The sequence below is a fragment of the Ovis canadensis genome, chromosome 19, assembly GCF_042477335.2.
Source record: "Ovis canadensis isolate MfBH-ARS-UI-01 breed Bighorn chromosome 19, ARS-UI_OviCan_v2, whole genome shotgun sequence".
Taxonomy (NCBI): domain Eukaryota; kingdom Metazoa; phylum Chordata; class Mammalia; order Artiodactyla; family Bovidae; genus Ovis; species Ovis canadensis.
This window is the reverse complement of record NC_091263.1, coordinates 16,477,100-16,499,238: the sequence shown is the minus strand read 5'-3', so window position 1 is coordinate 16,499,238 and position 22,139 is coordinate 16,477,100. Positions and strand designations below refer to the sequence as shown.

General features: G+C 42.4%; 1 long non-coding RNA gene across 1 annotated transcript; it reads right to left on the bottom strand.

Moving 5' to 3' along the window:
• Positions 1-15,061: 15,061 nt before the first annotated feature.
• LOC138424399 (uncharacterized) lies at positions 15,062-20,458 on the bottom strand. The gene is made up of 2 exons (XR_011250780.1): positions 20,182-20,458; positions 15,062-17,905 (listed from the first exon to the last, which is right to left on the bottom strand). It is a non-coding gene; the product is annotated as an uncharacterized lncRNA (long non-coding RNA).
• Between the last annotated feature and the right edge of the window lie 1,681 nt (positions 20,459-22,139).

Below are 22,139 nucleotides of genomic sequence, written 5' to 3'. Positions count from 1 at the left end.
CAAAGCTACTTGTATCTCAGACAGACTATAAACTCCTAGAAGCTCAGACATACATCCCCTTTCTATAGCCTTGTAAAGATGGTACATGCTTCATGTCTGCTATTAGACATTTGTAGAAAGATTCTTAACAGTGTAAATAAACATCTCTCTGTGGTCCCTTGGATCAAATTTTCTTTGAGAAAAAGATTGGCAAGCTTCATTGATTTCTTTTCACAATCACTGGATCCATGTTTACTGTAGGACTCTTTTTTTGGGGGGGTGTATTAGAAATCAAGTAGGTTAGGCAAAAATAGGGGGTGTCAGTGATAAATTTTTAAAAGGATTCTGGGATCTCTTATGCATTAAAGGCAACTGAATGATCTTAGGGACAAACGGAACTAACAATTCAAATGCAACCAGTACTTTCTCTGTTGTACCTCTCTTGCTGTGAGCTCATTTTTTTCTCTGAAGATTGGCTTTCTCTATGGGGTAAGGAATGCTACACCTTCACATCTGAAACCCCATGCTCTCAGACAAGAGAACACGGGGTTCTTTGCCACACTCCAGTGTGAACACTCTGAAGCAGCACTCCAGCTGGCCTGTCTGGGGCCGGGTGTCTAACCCCATATCACTGACCCGTGGCTACAGAGTCAGGGTGACAGAAAAGACGTGATCCTGGAAAATGGATCAGATCTGTGGTTGCCATGGGTGAGGATGAGGGAGGGGGAATACAGACTTCCACTTGTAAGATAAATAAGTTCTAGGGATGTGATGTACAACAGGGTTAATATAATTATTACTGCTGGATGTTAAATATAAAAGTTGTCAAGGAAGTAGATCCCGAGGGCTCTCGTCGCAGGATTTTGTGTCTGTTTGAGGTGACGGATATTCGCTACATTTACTGTGGCTATCATTTCATGGTGTCTGTAAACCAAATCATTCTGCTAAACACTTTAAACTTATAAATGCCGTGGGTCAATTAGGGGCTTTCCTGGTGCCTCAACGGTAAAGAACCTGCCTGCCAATGCAGGAGACTTGGGTTCCATTCCCTGGGTTAGGAAGGGCCCCTGGAGAAAGAAATGGCAACCCACTCCAGTATTCTTGCCTGGGAATTCCCATGGACAGAGGGGCCTGATGGGGCCACAAAAGAGTCAGACATGGCTGAGTGACTGAACGAAAACAACATGTGTCAGTCATATCTCAGTAAAACTGGAGAAAATAAATACAAAATAGAAAAGAAAATACATGATCCACTTCCTGGTTATGCCAACTCAGTTTTGGCATAGATGTCAATTGATGGATTGTCATAAGATATGAGAGTATCTTATCAGTCACTTTTCCAAGAAATGGACCCCAAGACTGAGCAGATGAAAAGCAGAATTATTTTGAAAAAGTAAAACAGTTCCATCTGCCACAGTCAGATTCCAGCTCTTCACTGTTTTGAGAGACTGGCATGTTAGTTAAGCAAAAATTCACAATCAGAAGTATGTGTTAGTTGATTTGGGTTTGTTTTGGAATAGGCCTCGGTGTATACATCTTTTGAGTGTGTATGAGCCCATAGCAAATGAGTGTTCAGGAAGCGCTGCAATATCATCAGTTATCTTTAAAACATAAAACCTTAACGTAAAAAGTATTCTGCAAGCAATGAAAGTTCTTATTTAAAAATGTCAAGGTCCCAGGAAAACAGCTCCAAGTTTTTAATTTTTGTTTTCCATTTGGTGGTGATGCGCATTATAATTTTTCTTCCCCAAACGAAAATGTTTTGAATCATAATACTTCTTCCTTCTTTTATGACTTGTCATGGAGTGACATCAGAGTTAGCATTTATTATCTTTCCAGCCAAGGATTTGTGTAGCTTGACTAACATTTGAAATGTTAGGGCAGGGGCTCTGTTTTTCTGAGCTTTGTAAAAGTCCTTAACATAGTGACAGTATGTGGGCATCCAGAAATCTTTTAGTTATATATACAAGAAATGAAACACGGTATCCGGCCTCCTACTGCATACAAAAGGTCCAGCTTTGACTTCCACATTCAAAGCAATTGAAAAGGTGAAGCTCTTTTCCCTTGCAATCTCTCTGCTTTCTTCCTGGGTCAAACTCAGTTCAGCTGTCCACAGATCAAAACCTGTTTGTTTGGTGATCACCTTCTTTTTTTCAGCGGTCTTAAGTGGCTTGATTTGTTAGCCGATAGGCAATGGCACCCACTCCAGTACTCTTGCCTGGAAAATCCCATGGACAGGGAGCCTGGTAGGCTGAAGTCCATGGGGTCGCGAAGAGTCGGACACGACAGAATGACTTCACTTTCACTTTTCACTTTCATGCATTGGAGAAGGAAATGGCAGCCCACTCCAGTGTTCTTGCCTGGAGAATCCCAGGGATGGCGGAGCCTGGTGGGCTGCTGTCTATGGGGTCGCACAGAGTCGGACACGACTGAAGCGACTTAGCAGCAGCAGCAGCCATGTTTAGGGGGTGGTTCAGCGATAAAAAATCCCCTTGCAGTGCAGGAGATGGGGGTTTCAATCCCTGGGTAGGGAAGATCCCTTGGAGTAGGAAGTGGCAACCTGCTCCAGTGTTCTTGCCTGGGAAATCCCATAGACAGAGGAGCCTGGTGGGGTCGCACAGAGTTGGACACACTCTTTGGACACACGCGTGCTCGCACGCGTGCGCGCGTGGGCACACACACACACACACAGAGCACGTCCCTGAAATGGAAAGTAGCTGTTGGAGGAGCCCAAATGGTCAGGTCACTGTTTTTCAAGCTGGTATGGTTTGGCACTGGTCTCCGTGTGACATTGGGACCTGGTAGAATAGACCTGGGTGGTCTTGAAGTGCTTTACAGGAATCAATGGTGCCAAGCACAGCACTGCTGGAGGGGCGTCCAGAAGATGTGCTTTCAAACCAAGGTGGTCTTTCAGGTGCCAGAATTGTTGGGTGGCCTTGGCAGCCCCCTCACCCACACCACATTGCCAGGCCAGCGAGGAGCAGCACGCAGGGCGCCCGGCCCCGCTGGCCACGCTGACAAACAGGCGGTTGTCTATTTTTATACCTGGACTAGACTCTACTTCCGCGATCACATCCTCTATAGACTAATTTCCCCTCCTTCCTCCTGCTTCCTCTTTCTCACTGTTATTTATAAATGCTGTATACTTGTTTCCAGAGAAAACAACTGCTGCCGCAACTGCCAGCTGAACTTTCAGGCGCTCTTGTGTTTTGTTTGATTGTATTGGATTATATTTGGTTTACAGTGAGTGTTGGTTTCAGGTATACAGAAAAGTGATTCAGTTACACATGTATATGTATTCTTTTTTCAGATTCTTTTCTCATATAGGCTACCACAGAATAATGAGTAGAGTTCCTTGTGCTATACACTAGATCCTTGTTGGTTATCTGTCTTATACATAGTAGTGTGTGTGTGTGTTCATCCCAAGCTCCTAATTTGTCTCTCCCCCCACCACGTGCTTTTTAAGCATTCACAGACATTTGTATTCATGTCCTTTTAGTCATTACCTCTGGACTGAGAAGACCAACAGCAGGAAGGTAGTGACTCAAACCCAGAACCCAGAATACAAACACCCACTCCTGACTCACAGGCTGGAAATGGGGAGATTCTGAGACTTTCCTTTGCCTAAAAACGCATATGCAAACAGCGCTTCCCATTCCCGTCTCCTGCAGGCCCAGCTGGCTCTTCCTGCTGAGGTGGGAGGGAGTCAGGAATGTGTCACGACTCTGACACGGAGTTTACTGGGTCAGAAGATGGAGGGTGACTGGGACTCGTATTTCTTTCCTTTTTTCCAAATGCCTGTTGAAGAAAACCTGATGTGTCCTGTGTGAGTCAGTCGTGAGTGTTTCTGCTTCTGGGTAAGGGTGTTGAGTCACACCCTCCCTGCTGGTTTTAATTGTGGTTTTAATTAGCAGGCTCGTCCTCTGATCAGAGGTGTGGTCTTTCATCAGAAGGAGAGTTTTCTGGCCGCGTGGTCCTTGGTTGGCCACTTGGATCTTATAATAACAAAATAGTTGTTTCTCTTTAGTACTTTTCAGAAGTTCAAAGGGTTTTACTGAGCTTTAACTCTTGGGACTTTTGGTTTATATTTAGATGTAAAAATGAGTGAAGATGGGGAGCTTTTGTGGCAAAGTGCTTTGAAACCCTGAGATGAAAGAGGACCCCTAAAGAAAAATTATCCTCATTTATTTTTCAGCAGAATTTTCCATGCATGTGTGGACAAATGTAATTTGAGGCAACTTGAATTAACAGCCTCTTCTTCACTCTGTTACCCTCCCTGACTCCAGCTGAACCAAAGAACCTCTTTTTCTTCTCAATTCTGTTTCCCAAGCCAAGGCCTGGCTGAGGGAAGGATAGCTCAGGCTTACAATTAACTCTGGACCCTAACTCCTCTGTGGCTAGGCCTCCCCAGGAGGAGGAATCCACATACAGTGCAGGAAGGGGGCCCCAGCTTGGATTTGCTTCTGTGTCTGTTGCAGGAAGGGGGACCGTTTCCAGGGCCAGAGAACAGGCTCTTGTCTGACACTCAGAAATGAATTGCCGAAGGAGACACACGTGCTGGCAAAGCAAGAGGCTTTATTGGGCAGCGAGCCGCAGAGGGGAGGGAGAACTGCTCAGGGTCTCCGGTTTTCTGGTGACGGGGTTAGTTTCCAGGTTTCCTCTGGTCAGTCATTTTGCTTGGCCCATATTTAGTCTGACTCAGCGTCCTTCTTGGTGGTGCCGGCATCTCTCAGCCAAGATGGATTCCAGTATGAAGGATTCTGGGAGGTTGGTCGGACATATTATGGGCTAGCATCTCCTCCCTCTTCTGACCCCTCCCACATGCTCATGGTTAGTTTTGGGCAGCGGCACCATATTCCTTTCCAGGATCTCTTATTGCAAGACCACTCAGCCAGCGGTGATCATCACGCCTGATGGTTTCGGTCGGTGGTTTCCTGACATACCGTTTGTGTTCTCCGTTGGATTCCTGAATCCAGGGGCACACCTGGCAGAGCACTCTTCAGCTCTTTGGGGGCAAGGCTAATATTAGCTGAAGTGCACTGGTATCACTGTTCATATTGCTAAAACAATGCACTAGTCCTATGTTGATTTGAAAACACAGTTGGTCTTTGAACAACACTGCCCTGGTCCACTTACACTTGGATTTTTTTCACCATTAAATACCATGGGACTACCTGGTCTTTCATTGGTTCAATCAGAGGACATAAATCTGAGGATACAATTGGAAGGTGATTGTAAATTTATAAATGGGTTTTTGACTGTTGTGAAGGTTAGGGCCCTTCCCCCCATGTTGTTCAAGGTTAGCTGTAGTCATTGTCTACCGCTCCCATTGTGAAATATTTTGAATTTCACTCCTGCTTTGTGAGCCAGGAGAGTGTCTTCCTTCTTAGCGTCATAGAGTGCTTAGTATAGCATCTTGCTCTCTATGTGAAATGCAGACACACTAATTGATTGGGAGGAGAATGGAAAATTTCAGTTGCTTTTTCAGGCCAACAGGGTAGTGGATATGGCAACCCACTCCAGTACTCTTGCCTGGAAAATCCCACGGACAGAGGAGCCTGGTAGGCTGCAGTCCATGGGGTCACGAAGAGTCAGACACTTACTGAGCGACTTCACCTTCACTTTTCACTTTCGTGCATTGGAGAAGGAAATGGCAACCCACTCCAGTGTTCCTGCCTGAAGAATCCCAGGGATGGTGGAGCCTGGTGGGTTGCTATCTGCGGGGTTGCACAGAGTCGGACACGACTGAAGCAACTTAGCAGCAGCAGCAGCAGCAGGGTAGTGGAGGGCCAGTATGGAGTTTCCCTACAAACTGTATTTGAGTGTTTCTAGAAGAAGATTTAGAACTCATTCTCCTGTCCATTCTCTCTGGGGCTCTGAGCTGAGGGAGGGCAGGCCAAACAGCAGTGACTGGATGGAAACAGACGTCCTCCAGTCATGGAGAGATGACCCAAAGCCTGCCATCCTCTGGAATGCCCTGTTGGAGGCAAGAGTTAATGCTGGAATCCCCCAACCCTTAATTCCTGTGTTAAAGCCCTAACTCAGGATGTGTCTGGTGGTCCAGTGGGTAAGAATCTGCCTGTTGGTGGGGACATGGGCTCGATCTCTAGTCTAGGAAGCCTCCACATGCCTTGGGGCAACTAAGCCCGGGTACCACACCCACTGAGCCTGCCCGCTGCAGCAAGGAGGAGTTCCGACTCCCCGCAACTAGAGAAAGCCCAGGCACAGCAGTGAAGACCCAGAGCAGCCCAAAGTGAAAACTGAAAAATAGAGAAAATAAAGCCCTAATTCGCAATGTGATGGTGAGGTCTTCAGAAGAAATTAGGTGCATGTGAGGTTATAAGAGGGTGGCCTTCGTGATGAGATTAGTGTGCTTACAGGAGGTCACCAGGCAGACCTCTGTTCCCCTCCCTGCTCTCTGCCTCTCTGCATCTCTGTCTCACCCACTTGTCCCCCTTCCTCCTCCCCTACTTGCACACAAAAAGTCTTGTGAGGACACAGCAGGAAGGTGGCCTTCTGAAGCTAAGAAAAGAGCTCTCAGCAGAACCCAGGTGTATTGACATCCTCACCTGAGACTTCCAGCTTCTAGATCTATGAACAAGGGCATTTCTGTTGTTTGTGCCACCAGGCTGTGGTATGTTTGTTGTGACAGCATGAACTGACCTTGACACTGGTCTATCCCGCACGCACTGGATTTTCATGAGAGACCCTAGCCCCATATGCACAGACGTTGAAATGAGGGAGGCCGAGTGCCTGAGCCTACTTCATGAAAGCTGCCTGTGTGTGCGCCAAGTGGCTTCACTCGTGCGACCCTTCGGACTGCAGCCCACCAGGCTCTTCTGTCCATGGGATTCTCCAGGCAAGAATACTGGGGTGGGTTCATCCCGTGAAGGTTAGTGGCCTAGAAACAGAATAATGGTCTACTTAGCCAGATACTAGGACTAAAGGGGAAGGGGCGGAACCTGGTCTCTGCCTTCAAGCACATTGCCCATCATTGTCTCAGGTTTTGATTAAGCAGAACTCCTATCCTCAGGAGTGAGAATGAGAAGAATGGAAGATGCTCTAGGATTACCGAGAAGACATGTTCATACAACTGTACAAAGGATTTGGCATGAGGGGTGGGGATACCCACCTTCTTTCCTCATTGGGTGTGTATCTCTCCACCTCTCCTGGGCTCTGATGAAATTTGGGAATGGCAACTGCAAGCCCATTCTCATGAACTCACCCCTTAGGGCTGTGGTTCTTCACCTCACTGCACATTGGAATCGCTTGAGGGACTTGGGAGAAGATTCTGATTTAATTGGTCTAGGATGTGGTGGGCATCAGGATTCTTCAAAGCTCCCCAGATGAATCTAGTGTACAGTCAAGGTTGAGAGCAGCTCCAGATGAGCTCTGAGTGAGCCCCTGATCCATTTCACAGGTCTCAGTAACTTGTTTCAGGATTCTGACTTGTTTCATATCTGCCTCTGGGCCAAGTGAATGGCACGTAAGTAAGGTCTTTGCTCAGATTGCTTTATTGATTTGTGTTCAACAGACTTGCTGAACAAATAACAAATTGTTCCCTTCCTGTGCCTAAGTTACTACCCAATAAAGCCCACATAAAAAAGGGGGATATGCCGGGGGCCAGCATGAGGAATTCTGCCCATGGCAAAGGTCATGAGGAAGGAGGCTTGATCACGCCTTTGCGTATGCCAAGCCTCCTTCCTCATGACCTTTGCCATGGGCGGAATTCCTCACGCTGGCCCCCGGCAAACTTCAAAAGATGTGATTTCGTCATACATTCTTGGACAGTGTTCTCCTAGATTCTATTTTCTGGATCACTTCCTTCTTCCTGTGTGAAAGGACTACAGGAAACACCTAACTTTCCTATCTTATTTAAAAGCTAATATATTTATCAGCTGTTTATTACAAACCAGGTACTCTGACAGGTGATTTTGAGCACAGTGTGTCATTCAATCGATCTTTTTTGATGTTTTAATCTTTTGGTTTTTATTTATTCATTTAAATTAATTAATTAACTTCACTGCATCAGGTCTTCATTGCGGCATGTGGAATCTTCACTGGGCTTGCAAGCTCAGTAGTTGTGGCATGAGGGCTTAGTTGCCCCTCAGCATGAGGGGGTCTTAGTTCCCTGACCAGGAATTGAACCCACATCCCTTGCATTGCAAGATGGATTCTTAACCACTGGACCACTAAGGAAGTCTCTTTGTGTTTTAATTTTTATGAAAGTTGCGTATGAACATTGTTTTAAAAGTTAAGTAAAGTTTCCTATGAAAATAGCAATCCTCCTCTTTTATCCCTTTTTCAGTCCTCACCCCCTCAAAGGCAGTTATGTTTCAGCTGTTCTAATATTTTCCACTATATGTTCAGGTAACAGGCTTACCCTGCTGTTATTTGATTTTCCGCTTCCGGTTCTAATCTGTTAATTTTTTAATATGAAAGATGAGGAGTTAATTCTCTCACTCTGCCTCTACAACAATCACAAACACTTCCTCTCTGGCCTCCAAACTAAGACATGCTGCAAAATCACTTCAGTCGTGTCTGACTCTGTGCGACCCCATAGACGGCAGCCCACCAGGCTCCCCCGTCCCTGGGATTCTCCAGGCAAGAACACTGGAGTGGGGTGCCATTTCCTTCTCCAATGCATGGAAGTGAAAAGTGAAAGTGAAGTCGCTCAGTTGTGTCTGACCCTCAGCGACCCCATGGACTGCAGCCTACCAGGCTCCTCCATCCGTGGGATTTTCCAGGCAAGAGTACTAGAGGGGGTGCCGTTGCCTTCTTCAAAATTAAGACATAGACTTTGGTAAATTTGATCAATCCTCAGTTAATTATGCAATATTACCCACAGCTGAGCCATGTCATATACTGACTAGATTTTCTTGGTTGAATAACTCCTTGCTTTCTCTGGATTTAATCATTATCTCACTTTTTAAAATTGTCTTAGTTTTCTGTGTAACATATTAATTTACCTTCAAACTCTCTTCCAGAAGAATACATTTGGTAATCCATGAAATTCAGTGTGACCTTTTTAAAAAAATAATTGTTTATTTATTTTTAGCAGTGTTGGGTCTTAGCTGTGGCACGTGGTGTCTGGGGTCTTTCACTGCAGCCTGAGGGCTTCTCTCTGGTTGTGGTAAGAAAGCATAGTTGCGCTGCAGCATGTGGGATCTTAGTTCCCTGACTAGGGATTGAACCCTCATCCTGAATTCCCTGTCACCTTTCTTTTTAGGGTGATTCCTGGTGGTGCCCTCTTGATGTTGCTCCCCTCTGGACTTGCTGAGCACTAGACTTGAGAGGTGGTGACTGAGGACTTCCTTCATCAGCATCTTGGGGATTACCTTTCTCTCTCCTGGGTGGGGGCTCTGGTTTCTTAAAACTCAGCTACTGCCATTTCTTGGTTGACTGTCTTATTTTACTGCAATGTGGCGTCCACCAGCTTCCCTAGGAAAGTAATATGGGGGGAAAATCATCTGAGGATTTTCACATTCTAGCTTTACAGCTGATTCATAGTTTGCCTAGATATAGAATTCCTGATTGGAAATGATTATCTTTCAGAATTTTGAAGACATTTGTTCATTATTTTCTAGGTTCTAGGGTTCTATTGAAAAATCCACAGCCATTCTGAAAATGAATCCCTCTGTATACTACTTATTTTTACATTCTGATGGATTTTAGTGTCTTCTTTTTGTTCTCATTATTATGAAATTTCACAACAGTATGCCTTGGCATGAAGTCTGTTTTCTTTTATTGTCTTGGCTTTTATCAGGATCTCTCAATCTGGAAGTTAGTGTCCTTTAGTTCTAGGATATATTTTTAAATTATTCTTTGACAATTTCTTCTCCTCTTTTTTCCATGTTCTCTCTTACAGTTCAGTTCAGTTCAGTCGCTCAGTCATATCCGACTCTTTGAGACCCCATGAATCGCAGCACGCCAGGCCTCCCTGTCCATCAACAACTCCCGGAGTTCACTCAGACTCACGTCCATCAAGTCAGTGATGCCATCCAGCCATCTCATCCTCGGTCGTCCCCTTGTTCTCCTGCCCCCAATCCCTCCCAGCATCAAAGTCCTTTCCAATGAGTCAACTCTTCACATGAGGTGGCCAAAGTACTGGAGTTTCAGCTTTAGAATCAGTCCTTCCAAAGAAATCCCAAGGTTGATCTCCTTCAAAATAGACTGGTTGGATCTCCTTGCAGTCCAAGGGACTCTCAAGAGTCTTCTCAACACCACAGTTCAAAAGCATCAATTCTTCAGCGCTCAGCCTTCACAGTCCAACTCTCACATCCATACATGACCACTGGAAAAACCATAGCCTTGACTAGACGGACTTAGTCAGCAAAGTAATGTCTCTGCTCTTGAATATGCTATCTAGGTTGGTCATAACTTTTCCTCCAAGGAGCAAGCGTCTTTTAATTTCATGGCTGCAGTCACCATCTGCAGTGATTTTGGAGCCCCAAAAATAAAGTCTGACACTGTTTCCACTGATTCCCCATCTATTTCCCATGAAGTGATGGGAACAGATCCCATGATCTTCGTTTTCTGAATGTTGAGCTTTAAGCCTACTTTTTCACTCTCCACTTTCACTTTCATCAAGAGGCTTTTTAGCTCCTCTTCACTTTCTGCCATAAGGGTGGCGTCATCTGCATATCTGAGGTGATTGATATTTCTCCCAGCAATCTGGATTCCAGCTTGTGTTTCTTCCAGTCCAGCATTTCTCATGATGTACTCTGCATAGAAGTTAAATAAGCAGGGTGACAATATACAGCCTTGATGTACTTCTTTTCCTATTTGGAACCAGTCTGTTGTTCCATGTCCAGTTCTAACTGTTGCTTCCTGGCCTGCATACAGATTTCTCATGAGGCAGGTCAGGTGGTCTGGTATTCCCATCTCTCTCAGAATTGTCCACAGTTTATTGTGATCCACACAGTCAAAGGCTTTGGCACAGTCGATAAAACAGAAATAGATGTTTTTCTGGAACTCTCTTGCTTTTTCCATGATCCAGCAGATGTTGGCAATTTGATCTCTGGTTCCTCTGCCTTTTCTAAAACCAGCTTGAACATCAGGGAGTTCACGATTCACGTACTGCTAAAGCCTGGCTTGGAGAATTTTGAGCATTACTTTACTAGCATGTGAGATGAGTGCAATTGTGCAGTAGTTTGAGCATTCTTTGGCATTGCCTTTCTTTGGGATTGGAATGAAAACTGACCTTTTCCAGTCCTGTGGCCACTGCTGAGTTTTCCAAATTTGCTGGCATATTGAGTGCAGCACTTTCACAGCATCATCTTTCAGGATCTGAAATAGCTCAACTGGAATTCCACTAGCTTTCTTCATAGTGATGCTTTCTAAGGCCCACTTGACTTCACATTCCAGGATGTCTGGCTCTAGATGAGTGATCACACCATCGTGATTATCTGGGTCATGAAGATCTTTTCTGTATAGTTCCTCTGTGTATTCTTGCCATCTCTTCTTAATATCTTCTGCTTCTGTTAGGTCCATACCATTTCTCTCCTTTATCGAGCACATCTTTGCATGAAATGTTCCCTTGGTATCTCTAATTTTCTTGAAAAGATCTCTAGTCTTTCCCATTCTGTTGTTTTCCTCTATTTCTTTGCATTGATCGCTGAAGAAAGCTTTCTTATCTCTTCTTGCTATTCTTTGGAACTCTGCATTCAGATGCTTATATCTTTCCTTTTCTCCTTTGCTTTTCACCTCTCTTTTTTCACAGCTATTTGTAAGGCCTCCCCAGACAGCCATTTTGCTTTCTTGCATTTCTTTTCCATGGGGATGGTCTTGATCCCTGTCTCCTGTACAATGTCACGAACCTCTGTCCGTAGTTCATCAGGCACTCTATCTATCAGATCTAGGCCCTTAAATCTATTTCTCCCTTCCACTGTATAATCATAAGGGATTTGACTTAGGTCATACCTGACTGGTCTAGCGGTTTTCCCTACTTTTTTCAATTTGAGTCTGAATTTGGTAATAAGGAGTTCATGATCTGAGCCACAGTCAGCTCCTGGTCTTGTTTTTGTTGACTGTATAGAGCTTCTCCATCTTGGGCTGCAGAGAATATAATCAATCTGATTTCGGTGTTGACCATCTGGTGATGTCCATGTGTAGAGTCTTCTCTTGTGTTGTTGGAAGAGGGTGTTTGCTATGACCAGTGCATTTTCTTGGCAAAACTCTATTAGTCTTTGCCCTGCTTCATTCCACATTCCAAGGCCAAGTTTGCCTGTTACCCCTGGTGTTTCTTGACTTCCTACTTTTGCATTCCAGTCCCCTATAATGAAAAGGACATCTTTTTTGGGTGTTAGTTCTAAAAGGTCTTGTAGGTCTTCATAGAACCATTCAACTTCAGCTTCTTCAGCATTACTGGTTGGGGCATAGACTGGGATTACTGTGATATTGAGTGGTTTGCCTTGGAGACGAACAGGGATCATTCTGTCGTTTTTGAGACTGCATCCAAGTACTGCATTTCGGACTCTTTTGTTGACCATGATGGCTACTCCATGTCTTCTGAGGGATTCCTGCCTGCAGTAGTAGATATAATGGTCATCTGAGTTAAATTCACCCATTCCAGTCCATTTTAGTTTGCTGATTCCTAGAATGTCGACATTCACTCTTGCCATCTCCTGTTTGACCACTTCCATTTTGCCTTGATTCATGGACCTGACATTCCAGGTTCCTATGCAGTATTGCTCATTACAGCATCGGACCTTGCTTCTATCACCAGTCACATCCACAGCTGGGTATTCTTTTTGCTTTGGCTCCATCCCTTCATTCTTTCTGGAGTTATTTCTCCACTGACCTCCAGTAGCATATTGGACGCCTACTGACTCTCTTTATGATATTCTAATTAATTAATTATTGGGTGTTCATGAGGTATCCTGTCTTTAATATGTTTTTTATTTTCTATCTTCCTTCTCTGTATTTTACTTCTAATTTCTGGGAATTTTCCTTAATTTTATCTTTCAATTCTTCTATTGAGGTTTTAATTTCCGTTATAATGTTATTATTTTTTCAAAGCCTCTTTTTATTCTGTTTGCTTTATCCCCTAAATAGCATTTCATTTATGTTTCATGGATACAGTATGTTCTTGTATGTCTAAGGATATTGATAGTATTAATTTTGAGGTTTACTCCTTCCTGCACAGGTCTGCCTCCTCTGAGAGGCTTTTTCCACCATGTGGTGTTGTTTTATGTACTCTTCATATTAAATATTTTCCTTGAATGTTGGTAATATTGGTATCATTAATTTTTCTATTTATGTATAATAATGAGAGACTCTAATGCTGATGGAACCCCTGAATGTGTGTGATGACCAGCCTGGGCTCTGGGTTAGAGGATCCCTGGGGTCAGATATATTTGGGTATTTTCTGTTAAGTTGGTCAGATTTCTCTGAAACAGGCTCTTTCAGCCTCCTGTCCAGAAGTGGATTGTCAACATTCCTGGGGCAGAGACTTGAACAGGTGAGTGAAGAACCTCTTAGAATACTGTTAATGCCTTCACTTAATATTTTTTTTTTAAATCATGGACCCTGTCTGCTGACTGTGCCTGATATTCAGATAAAGAGACCCTGCATTTTACCCTCTCCAGAAAATAAACTTCCAGACCTCTGTCAGGGCGGGGGATGGGCAGCTTGCCCATGTGCATGGCATAGGAAGGGATACAGGGACGGGACTCCTTTCACGCACCTTCCAACCACTCTCCTGTCCCAGCATTCTCTTCACCCTCCACTTTCAGAAGCTTTTGTCAATTCCAGGACATTCTGATGAGTCTTAACCAAGCTCTCTCCACTGTGGGCTTAAGATTCAGCTTTCTCAAATCTGCAAATCTGATTGCCACTTGTCTCCAAATTCTGCTTTTAAATGTCCTTTTCTGCTTTATCATTGTGGACTTATGCCTTATAATTTTACTTTTATTGATGCTACAGTCAGATTTTAAGAGGAATGTGTCCAATCCACTAGTTTTATATAGAAGTCATTAGATTCTCACCACATATTAGTGAGAATATATATTATATATATATACTGTACATATTAGATTTTTCACCATGTCTTGATAAGAAGATAATCCCCATTTTACAGATGAGAAAACAAAGGCATGATATCACCCAGTTTGTGCAAGATTCAAACCTAGATCTTCTGAGTTCAAATCCATTGCTCTTTCCATCACCCCATTCTGTCTATATTAAACTTAAAATGTGAGAGAAAATAAAGTTGGTCATATTTCAGTGACAGTGGAACAAAATATGGAGTAGCAAGATGAGAATAAAACTAACTAGAATTAATGAAGTAATATAGAAGTGTTGCCACCCAGTACTTCTATAATAATTACTTCTAAACTTCAATAAGTTCATTTGGGATTTCCCATAACTTCTTATGGAAAACTCGAATGAACTTTTTGATCAACCCAATAAAACTGCATTTTACCCTGAAAATATAAAACTCTGTATCTCTAAAGAATTTCCCTAAGTAAAATGGAAGCTAGGTTAACTAGCCAAAAGAATATATGAGCAAATTCCTGCCAAAGTGTAGCATCATTTAAAACAGGTGAAATCAGAAAATTGGTTTACTGGGAAATTTAAAAATCATAAAAATTTTAAATTTAATAGTTATTAAATGCAAACAAAGTATTAAGGTTATTTAGGTGTCATTTCCTGTCTAAAAGATCAACATGAAAACAATTTTCTTAATATCCTCTTCCTGTGTATGAAAATCACAGAAACACCTGTGCAGATTTTAGCATTCTTCACTTGTTTGAATCATGTTGGGTTGCTAATTTACATAGCTGGATTTTGTAAGAATCTTCATCTGGAAATTATATGAATTTCTCCAAAAGAAGAGTCATGCGTATTTTCTGGCTCTGAAATATGGTTTCGTAACCACTGAACAAATAGTTCTTTATGTATTGATTTTTTTCCTATATCATAAGAATGCACATTTTACTTCATTTTATGATTACATTTTCATTTATTTATTCAGCAGTTGTTTATTTAGCAAGGTGCCAGGTATTGTGTTAACTGATGGGAATAAAGTGAGTGAAAAATATAAAAAGGTCTAGCATTGTTTTTTTAAACATTTATTTAATTTATTTATTTGGCTGTGCTGGGTCTCAGTTGTGGCACATGGGAGCTTCGCTGTGGCATGTGAGATCATTTTTTTTCTTTTTTTTTAAAGTCGCATGCTGAATATTTAGTTGCAGCAGGCAAACTCTTAGTTGTGGCACATGGGATCTGGTTCCCTGACCAGGGATCACACCCAGGCCCTCTGCACTGGGAACACGAAGCCTTAGTCATGGGACCACTAGGGAAGTCCTCAGAAGCTTGTTTCTTTTAAATGGCATTCTGCGTGGCTCTGAATGGTGTACTCTGCTAGTAGTCACTGATAGAGCTAAGAGGGGCTTAGCGAATATTCTAAATGTGCTTTCCAAAAATAGATTCCATTTCTTATCCATTTTTAGCAATAACAGTTGTTTGAATGTTTATAAGGTAATATAGGTGCTTCCCTGGTGTCTCAGTGGTAAAGAATCTGCCTGCACTGCAGAAGATACACGTTTGATCCCTAGGTTGGAAAGATGTCCGGGAGAAGAAAATGGCAACCCACCCCAGTATTCTTGCCTGGGAAATCCCAGAGACAAGAGGAGCCCGGCGGACTACAGTTCATGGGGTCACAAAAAGAGTCAGACATGACTTAGTGAGTGAACAACAGCAAAGGTAACATAGACCAAATTAAGCGACTGACCATCTGACGGTGTCTCTCGTATAGCTTCAACTCAAACTGATAAACGCATGTCATTATCAATTGATATTCCATCCTTATCCGAGAACTCAGTTAAGATTAAGTAACGTTTTGAGCAGCCTGGATTTGTTCTGTTTCTGGATTTTGTCTACAGAAAGTCCCTTCCGCTGTGTTCAGGCCTGGCTTAAGTTCTTCTGAGTCTGGTATTTCCACTTTGGTGGCAATCTGCGAATTACTCTAACTAAAGTAAGGTGCTTCTTTGAGCATCAGTTTTTAAAAGTTGAGATAACTCTGGTTTATAACACTATATCAATTTCACCTGCACAACATTGTATTTCAACTTCTGAATATGCTCCAGTGTTAAACACTATTTTATCTGGAGAGTCAGAAACTCCATCATGCTCCAGACCATAAGTCTTGTTGTCAAGAAGTTTCTCACACAACAGCAATCATACATTTGTGACTTACTGGAGAGTTTGGGTGTCTCAGAATGGTAAGAGTAGGAAAATGAACACTTTAAGGCACATGGTGAGCTGATGCAGAGGCGTGCCTGTGATCCTCTTAGGTTACTGGCCCTCTTAGGTGTAACGGTGTGTGTGTGCGTGTGTGTTTGTGTATCTGTTTTCTGGAATTAGAGAACTATGGTCATTGGTCTATCAGGTTCAATATTGAAACTCTGATCCCCAAATAAAATGGGCAACATTGCTGTGCTCAGAACAGTTCCAAGACCTTAAACAATAGTCAAAGTCTTTGATCTGAGACATTTTTATGAGTAGGCACAGGGCTTCTGAATGCATCACAGAATTGGACTGCAGCCTGGAAAGTTAGCCCGGTGTGTTTGAACAAACCATAGCCCACAAATACCATATTTTTATATTGGAACATTCCTTTCCTTTTAGAAAGAGACCCAGCATCTATCTTATCCTTTTTGCACATTCTTGAGTGGTTCAATAATTAGTCTCAAAAGTCCTTTCAAAAATTTCACTTTTAGCCTTTTATAAGGCTAGGAAACAATAGATTGAGAAGGCAAATGCTGGTTTTGCAATTCAAATTGGATTAAACGTGTTTTTAAGCTTATAAAATCCTTTGTCTGTCTCTCTCACACACATACAAGACACACGTAAACAAGCACATGCCCACATACACAGTACTTAAGAGTAATAATATTATTTATGGAGTTAACACTGTCAAATGATTACCGTACAGTCTATTTATTACACACACTCGTATAAACAGATAATGTATGAGTACACATTTTTTCTGCTTTAGTTGATCATATACTGAGATGAACTATGTTGATATCGGAGGACAGAATCAGGTAAAACACAGCTGAATCAGATGATTTCAGATATTTTCAGAATAACTGCAGTTATTCACCAAACTTTTGAATATCTTCTAGATGTCCCAGACTCTGTTCTAGGCTTTTGGAATATAAAGATGAAAACCATCTGCCTTGCGTAGGAGACAGAGGCACAGGCATGAGTCACAATTCATGAGACAAATGCTCTGAGAGGCTTTTGAGAAATGCACCAGGGGAGTGCTGTAGACTAAATGCTTGTGCCCCCAGAATTCATATGCAGAAATCGAATCTCCAGTCTGGTCCTGTTTTGGGGGTGCAGTGTTTGGGAGGTGATTAGGTCCTGAGAACGGAGTCCTCGTGAATGGGACCAGCGCTCTCATGAAAGAGACCTCACAGAGTTCTTTTGCCCCTCCTGCTATGAGAGGACACAGCAAGCAAACAGCTGTCTGTAGACCAGACATTGAATCTGTCAATGCCTTGACCTTGGAGTTCCCAGCCTCTAGACAGTGAGAAATAGACTTCTGTTGTTTGTAAGCCACCTGTTCTATGGGATTCTGTTATAGCAGCAGAAACTGGCTAAGACAGGAGCAAAAACTTAAGCCACTATCATACATGATGGCACTTTCATGGAAGGGGCACATTTCATTTGAAACGTGAAGTGTGAGCAGAACTAGCCTGCCTTAGAAAAGGGTCAAATGCATTCCTGGAAGAGGTGCTACAGCACACCAACAGGCTTTGAGCAGGATTTACTTACAAGATGGGCAACGTGGAAATCAACTGGTCTTTGTAAGCTGGATATTTGCATTTACGGAGCCATTCTTAGAGGCATCTTGGACTCCTCTCTTCTCCATATGCCACATCCAAGCGACTGGCAAGTGTTATTGGCAGAATCTCTGTGTTCAAAACATCCCACATCAGACTACTTCTCCCCATCTCCATGACTACTAGCTATCATCTCTTGACTGGACTATGACTAAAGCATCTGAATTGGTTGTGTTGTTTTTCTGTTGCTGGGTGACCAATTATCACAAACTCTGCACATATGTTATCCCACAGTCTCCCCAGGTCTAGAAGGAGCCTGGAAATATCTTAACGAACTCTGCTCAGTCTCTGACAGTCTGTAATCAAGACGTTGACAGGCTACATTCTCATCTGGAGGTTCGACTAAAGAAGAATCCACCTCCTACTTAACTCAAATTATTGGCAAAATTCAATGTTTTTTTTGTTATAGAACTGAGGGCCCAGCTCTCAGTCCGGGGATTGCCCATGGGTCCTAGAGGTCTCTGACATGTGGCCCACTCACAGGCCAGAAATGGTTTGCTTCCTCAACAGAACCATGACAAGGTCTCATATCTCAGTCTTCCAAGATGAAGTCTCATGTAATGTCATATAACGGTGACAGTGAATCCTATCACCTGTGCCATGTTCTGTCCATTAGAAGTAAGTCAGAGGTTCTGCCTGAAGCTATGGCTTCCTAGGGCGTGGTTTATTAGAAATCACCTAAGGAGGTCCACCCTGTTGTTCTTCCGACTTCACTCATACCCTCCGAAAGTTTATTCTGCATATAGTAGCCAGAATGATCCTTTAAAAAATGAAAACTAACACCACTCTTTTGCTCATGACCCTCTACTGGCTTACCAGAAGGCCTATGAGCTCATGACATGTGAACACTGACCGCCTAACTTGCTGTATTTTTCACCAGGCTTTGCCCTGCTTGTTTCTCTTCAGCCTCATGGGAACCTTTGCTGATCTTCAACCATGCCAAGCACACTGCTGGCTGTGGTTATTGGCAGTTGTTTTCTGTACCTCAAACACTATCCCAACAGACCATTGCAACTTGAACCGTCTCTTCATTGAGGTGCTTGCTCAAAAGTCACTTTCTCAGGGAGCACTTCTCAGAATCCTCCAAACTAAAATATCCCCTGTACCACACACCTCGGCATCTTTCCCCTACCCTGTCTTCTTCCTAGATCTTACTTTGCCGTATATTTTATTTGCTTTAAAAAATTTTTTGTGTGTGGGCTATTTTTAAAGTCTTTATTGAACTCATTACAATAATACTTCTGTTTTATGTTTTGGTTTTTTGTCCACGAGGCATGGGGGATCTTAGTTCTCTGACTAGGGATCGAACCTGCACTTCCCGCATTAGAAGGTGAGGTCTCAGCAACTGGACTGACTGGGAAATCCCCACCCTATTTTCTTCCTAGTTCTTATCTCACTGTGTATTTAAGAATGTACTTGTTTATCTATTCATTGACTGTCTCTCCCACTAGAGCTCAAGATTCATAAAGACAAGGACTTTGTCTATTTTCTTCGCCGTTTCCCCCAGTGCCTCCACTATTGCCTAGCATAAAGTTGGCACTTCACACCTGGTTTGTAAATGAATGTAAAGGAGTTAAGACACAAAAGAAAACTTTTCAAAATATTTTATGTTGTCTTTGATAATATACTGACTTTTTCTAGCAAATGGTGACTAAATCCTCAACCATATCTTGAAATCTTTCTCATGATTTGGTTTTATTGAAATAGTGAAGAACAGTCAGTATCTCAAGTGAGATTTAACCTCAGAGTGACTGATATTTCTTAGTTGTCAAATGTTCAAAATTAGCATTACGAATAGTGGAGAACTGGACTTTAACACACAAAAAAGGGAGTAATAGAAAAAGATGACAGATTTTTAAAAGACACAAGACATATAGAAAACAAATAGTAAAATGTAAATGTGTTTCTGTTTTAGTTGCTAAGTCGTGTCCGACTCTTGCAACCCCATGGACTGTACCCGCCAGGCTCCTCTGTCCATGGGATTCTCCAGGCAAGAATACTGGAGTGGGTTGCCATTTCCTTCTCCAGAAAATGCAAATAGTAAATATAAATTCTACTTTATCAGTAATTACATTAAATGTCAGTAATTAAACACTCCAATTAATAGGCAAAGATTTGTAGAATTTTTTTAATGATTCAAATATACGCTGTCTATAAGCAATACACTTTAGATTCAAGACTAATAGGTTAAAAGTAAAATGATAGCAGAAGATATGCTATTCAAACAACCAAAAGAGAGTTGGAGTGGCTATATTAATATTAGACAAATGGACTTTACCATAAAATTTTTACCAGACAAACAGAAAAAGGTCATTTTGTAGTGATAAAATGGTCAGTGCATCCGTACCTGATGAGATGTGAAGTGTGTGCATGCTAAGTCATTTCAGTCATGTCTGATTCTTTGCAACACCGTGGCCTGTAGCCCACCAGGCTCCTCTGTCCATGGGATTTTCCAGGCAAGAGTACTGGAGTGGGGTGCCATTGCCTTCTCCAGAAGATCTTCCTGACCCAGGAATTGAACCCCCATCTCTTGCACTGGAAGGCAGATTCTTCTGGAAGATATAACAATCATATCCTTATGTACCTGGCAACAGTGCCTCAAGCTCATGAAGCAAAAAACAAAACTCAGGATTTAAGGGAGAAATAGAAAAATTGAGAGTAATAATTGGACACATAACTACTCAAACAAGGAACAGAATAACTGGACAGAAGATTATCAAGGAAAAAAGATTTGAATACCACTACAAACCAGCTTGACATAACAAACATCTATAGCACCCAAGAAATGCTAAGGACAAATTCTCAAGTAAACATGGAGTATTCTTCAGAATGAACTATATATAAAGGTGGGAAAATCCCATGGGCTGAGGAGCCTGGTAGGCTGCAGTCCATGGGGTCGCTAAGAGTCGGACACAACTGAGCGACTTCACTTTCACTTTTCACTTTCATGCCTTGGAGAAGGAAATGGCAACCCACTCCAGTGTTCTTGCCTGGAGAATCCCAGGGACGGGGGAGCCTGGTGGGCTGCCAACTCTGGGGTCTCACAGAGTCAGACACGACTGAAGCAACTTAGCAACAGCAGCAAAAGAAGCCTTATAAAATTTGGAGTGATTGAAGTCATACAAAGTATGTTTTCTGATTGTAATAAATTAAAATTAGAAATCAATAACAGAGGAAACTTAGGGAAATTAACAAATACTGGAAATTATATGACATACTCATAAACAAATAATGGGTCAAAAAAGAAGTCACATGACCTTAGGAATAGTTTGGGACGAGTGAAAACGAAAGCACAACATACAGCATAAGTTATGGGATGCAATGAAAGCGACGCTGAGTCTCTAGTTCTAAATGTCTGTATAGAAAAATAAAAGCTCTCAATCAATAACCTGCTCTTTCACCTTAAGAAACTAGGGGAAAAAAAGAACAAACTTTACCCAAAGCAAGCAGAAGGAAGGAAATAATAAAGAGTATAGCAGAAATAAATGAAATAGGGGATAGAAGAATAGAGAAAAATTGAATAGAGAAAACACCCAAACTTTGGTCCTTCGAAAGCAGCAACAAAATTGACAACATTTTCCTAGGTTGACAAAGAAAGGAGGAGGACTCAGTGAAAGAGGTGATACTATTAACAACCTAACAGAAATGAGAAGGACTCTCAAGGGTTATTATAAAACAACTGTACTGCCAACAAGTAAGATAACCTAAATGAAATGGACACATCTCTGGGGTGCCAAGAAAAAGCATGGGGAAAGAATAGTCCAAGAAATGGAGCTGGGTCAACTGGTATTCACATGCAAAATAATGAAGCTGATCACTTACCTCATAACAAATACAGAATTTAACTCAAAAAAAATGGGTTAAAGACTAAATATGCAATAGTTAAATCTATCAAACTCTTAGGGCCAGCAGAGGTATGAATCCTCATGACCTTGGACTGACAATGATTTCCTTCTTTCTTTACCATTTGTTTGGCTGTGCTGGGCCTCAGCTGCAGTGGCAGAGGCTTCTGTCTAGTAGCAGCACACAGGCTTCTCCTGTTGCAGAGCGTGGAGTCCAGAGTGTGTGGGCTCGCTAGTTGTGGCCTGTGGGCTCAGTAATTGCAGCGTGTGTGCTTAGTAGCCCCACAAGCATATGGGATCTTAGTTCCCTGACCAGGGATCCAACTTGCATCCCCTGTATTCAGAGGCAGATTCTTAACCACAGGACCACCAAGGAAGTCCCTAGGCAATGGTTTCTTAGATATGACATCTAAAGCATAAATCTGTCAAAGAAAACAAAAATTGGAGATTACAAAAATTTAAA